The 4,464-nt window shown below is 45.4% G+C and overlaps 1 protein-coding gene across 6 annotated transcripts in view; it reads right to left on the bottom strand.

Annotated features, from left to right (window-relative positions):
- Msra (methionine sulfoxide reductase A) overlaps positions 1-4,464 on the bottom strand; it is a 315,509-nt gene that overhangs the window by 162,464 nt on the left and 148,581 nt on the right. The gene's annotated exons all lie outside the window — the stretch shown is intronic.

The raw sequence follows: 4,464 nt of genomic DNA, 5'->3' as shown, positions 1-4,464 counted from the left end.
AAAAAAAAAAAAAAAAAAAAAACCTCAAATAATCAACAACCAAATAAGGAAAGTAGGGATGTTCATTAGGCAAAAGGATTGCTATGAATTCAAGGCCTATCTGGGTTACAAACAACTTCAAAGGCAAGCCTTGGGTATATACATACCAGGACTGTCTCAAATACACACACACACTCATGCACACACTCACACACTGTAGCAAACACACACACTCACACACACACTGCCTCAGACACACTTTCTCTCTCTCCCTCCCTCTCCCCTCATTCCCTCCCTCCCTCCCTCCCTCCCTTTCTATCTGTCTCTCTCTGTCTCTGTCTCTCTCTCATAGCCTCAAAGGAAGAGAATAGCTTATGTGTCCTCTCTCTTTTGGACTTGGAAGCTGGATATTTGTGTAAACATGGCTTCTTTTGGATACCAGAAATCAGCCTTACCTGCCCTGCCATTTGCTTCCAGATCACAAAGGGATTTTGGCATTTCTCTGAGATCTGAAAACCAGCTTGCATAGAAGAGAGCTTGCGTTTGGTCAGCTGTGGTCAGTTATTTTGGCAAAAGAGTAGCAAGGCAGTCCATGGAGCCACTTCTAGACCTTGAGAGCCTTGTGATTCTCTGCCTGGTCAGTCTGTGGCTTCAAGGCTAATAGACATTTCGAGGGTGAGATGTTGGGGTGTGGAAGCTCCAAATGCAGCCCACGCAGCCGTAGCCGTGCTGCTGCAGCCCTGACTGTCCTGCTTCAAGGGCAAGGGATAGACCTGAGGCTGCCTGGGCTCCAGTCCGGTTTCAGTTGTTGTAACCCTGGGCACGCTAAAGTTTGTTTGCTTTTTCTTTCTGTTTATTTATTTTTAAACAGGGGCGGGGTCTTCCTGTGCAGCTCAGGTTGACTTGGAGCTTGTGATCCTCCTGCCTCCACCTCCTGAGTACTAGGATTACAGGCGGGCATGTGCTGCCACACCCAGTTCATTTTATATTTAAGTTCCTGAGTCATACTCGCACTGTGACCTTGGTAAACATTTTAAAAACAGCAAAACCATTTTAACCTGATTGTTTTCACTATGAGTGACTGAACCCAGGGCCTGCAGTTGCCAGGCAAGCATTCTACCATTGAGTTACATACCCTGCCTCTCTTTCTTCTTTTTTCCTTTTTCTTTCTTCTTCCTGTTTATATATTATTTATCTATTTGAAAAGGTCTCTTGGAATTCAGACTGGCCTTGATCTCATTTTGTAACTGACGGTGACCTGAGGTTATTGGCAAGGCTGGCCTTGAACTCCTGATCCTCTTGCGTCTACCTTCTGAATGCTGGGGTTATAGCGTGAGTCATCACATCTGGTTTATTTATCAATGGTCATTGACTCTGTGCATGCTAGGCAAGCACTTTATTCCAGCTCTCAAGTCCTGTCTTTAACTTTTTATTTTGAGACAGGATTCCACTAATTTGAACTCATTTTGTAGCCCAGACAGTTTGTGAATCCTTCTGTCTTAGCCTCCTGAGTGGCTTGGACACTAGGTCTGGCTTACAATTTATTCTGTTTCTTTTTTTTAAAGATTTATTTATTTGAGAGAGAGAAAGAGAAAAAGAGAAAGAGAGAGAGAGAGAGAGAGAGAGAGAGAGAGCGTTTACGTCTCAAATAAGGGGACAAAAAGCCATCAAATTGCTGTTGCAGGAGTGAACACCAAGATCCTTGCATGTGGGGAGAGATGTCAATAACTTGGTAATTTCCCTTGACTGGCATTGACAAAGATACAATGAGTCTGACTATGCACTGAGAGAGTGAATGCCGTCTGAGAGGGATTGAGATGGAGGTTGCCATTACCTGATGAGCTCTGCTCCGGCCCCCCCCTCCTTTGAAGAATAGAGCCCTTAACTCCTGGAAGAATTGCCGTCTCGGCACCTCCACCCAAACACTGCAGAAATTACCTTGAACTGAAAAGACGCACTGAGCGCTTTATGTGCATGGAGAAAGGCTGATTTCGTGCTCAGCTGGAGCTCTGAAGCTTCAGGAGATGGTAACAGGTACTGGGGAAAGGGTGGGAAAGATCCATAAGAGCCCAGAAAAATAAGGGTTCATAGGCTTAGGCAGAGGCTGGTGTAGGTATAGGTACTGTGACTATATCGACCCCTCTTCAGCCTTCTTTCCTTCAAGGCAAGTCCCAGATTTTCTAAGACACATCTGATTTGAAGTATTTTCCTTCTGAAATATTTTTGCATTGATTTTTTGACCTTATGAAAGGCATATGGAAGCCAGAGGGCAATGTGCGAGTTGGTTTTCTTTTTCCTCCATGTGCAATCCAGGGAAAGTTGCCAGGCTTGGGGACAAGCACCTTTACCCACTGAGTCATCTCCCAGCTCTGAAATGATCTTATTTTCAGGAAGAAATCAGGGAACTGGAGAGATGGCTTAGTGAGTAAGAGCACTCACCGTGCAAGGAGGAGGACCTGAGTTCAGGTTTCCAGCTGAGCATGGCTGAGCACTTTGGGACAGAGACAAGTGCAGACCGGTGCTGGCTGGCCTAGACCATTCCATGAGCTCCAGGTTCAGGGAGAGACCCTGTCTGGATGGGATAAGGCAGAAGATGATAGGACGGGATACCAGATGTCCTCCTCACATGCCACCCAGGCACCTCGTATACTCACATGTATACAGCACACAGCACATGACAAAATAAAAATAAAACATAGAAACACTGAACCACCACTGTTAAGTGGTGGCTTCAGAAAGTAGCTTCACCCCTGCTTGTAAGAGAGGAAATAGGCTGCGAAGGGTGCCTTGGGGACAAACACCACTGAGAGGTCACAGGAGGACTGCCTGCCATTCTCAGCTGCTCTCAGACCTAGCTCTCGCCGGGCACCTCTGTGGGACATTTTGCCTGCCGATGTGTTTAGACCTCAGGCTGTTCTGGTGACCATATGAGCTCGGAGGAGGGGAGAGTGGCCTGGCCCCTCTCTTGCTTTGGGTTCTGGTGCCACTTAGCTGAGTAGATTTCAAAAGGCTTTTGAATGGAATGATAAACATGGCATTGTTATGAACATCTGTAAGCAAAATATGAGAAGACCTCACCCAATGAATGCACAGCCCAGGCTCCTTCACCAGCAATGTGGAGTTTGTACGCTTGGCTAATGTGCCGAAATTAACCCGAAGTGCTTACCCGTTGCAGAATGCCTTTTCATATTTTCATCTGCATGGTTGTTATTACAAAGTGTAAGAATAATTCTCTACCAGGGCATTGAGGACTCTGAATAGCTCAATTAGAATCAATGGAGTGAGACAACAGCAGGCCAGCTAATCAGCAGGTTTGCATAACAATCCTTTCAGGGAGTGTGTGCAGAATGCATGGTGTGTGTGTGTGTGTGTGTGTGTGTGTGTGTGTGGTGTGCATGTTTGGAGTGGGGGGGGTGGTGTGAAGGGTGTATGTGTGTGTGTGTGTATGGAGTGTGGAGGGTGTGTTGTATGTGGCACATGTGCATAAAGAGAAAGCTAGAGCCAATTCGACCCCTTAAAGAAGCATAGAAAAACAAGGTTTCTTTAACCATAGGGAAAAAAGTTTCTGAAGAAAGACTGGGGTTATTGTCTTCACACTGTGTTACCATAATCCAGTATCATGTTTTTGCATGTAAGCCATTCATAGGAACTAATGTATTCATATCTATCTACTGTCTGTCTATCTATCTATCTATCCATCTATCTCTGTTATTCATTCATTCATTCACTCACATGAAAAAGCCTCCACAGAAGGCAGAATCCTCACAACTATGTCACCCCAATCTGGGTTCTAAGAGAGAAAATCTTTCAAATGGTTTTGGGGAGGAAATGGTGGTCAATGAGATTTCAGATCACTGCAATGTAAGCATTCCTGAAGGCAGAATGGTTGTGCAAGGTTTGTTGGCTATGACCAAGACTGTCTCACAGTGAAACCGAGGCTGTGTGCATGGTGTAAGACCCAGGAGTGTGACTCTAAAAGGGGTCAAAGGCCGGGCATGAAACACCTGGACAACCAAGAAAGGGGAGTAGCATGCCTGTAGTCCAAGAATTTGGGAAACTGAGGCAGGAGGACTACAAGTGCCCAGCCAGCCTGAACTACAGTGGGACCAGTATAAAACAAAACAACACAAACCACAGAACAGCACTCCAGGAAGAGAACATGCTGGCTTGTGCTACAGATTCAATGTTTGGCAAGTCCGAGAAAGAAAGTTTGAACACATATCCCAGGAGAATCAGTACTCTTAAAACAAGCACTGTGAGTGAGAAAGTAAAGAAATCACATTCCAATGGAATGTGGGGCCTATGCGAAAGATGAAGGGTCTCCTGAACTAAAAGAACAATTATTCCAGTCAACTAAGTGAAATGGTGGAGGTTGCTGCTTGTTTTCACTCAGCTAGTTATTTGACTCAACTACACTGGATGTGCTTGACCACATGTAGGCAGGAAGTGTGTGTGTGTGTGTGTGTGTGTGTGTGTGTGTGTGTG

The sequence above is a fragment of the Microtus ochrogaster genome, chromosome 17 (assembly GCF_000317375.1).
Source record: "Microtus ochrogaster isolate Prairie Vole_2 chromosome 17, MicOch1.0, whole genome shotgun sequence".
Lineage (NCBI taxonomy): Eukaryota > Metazoa > Chordata > Mammalia > Rodentia > Cricetidae > Microtus > Microtus ochrogaster.
The sequence above is the reverse complement of the archived record's forward strand: the minus strand, read 5'-3'. Positions and strand labels throughout refer to the sequence as shown.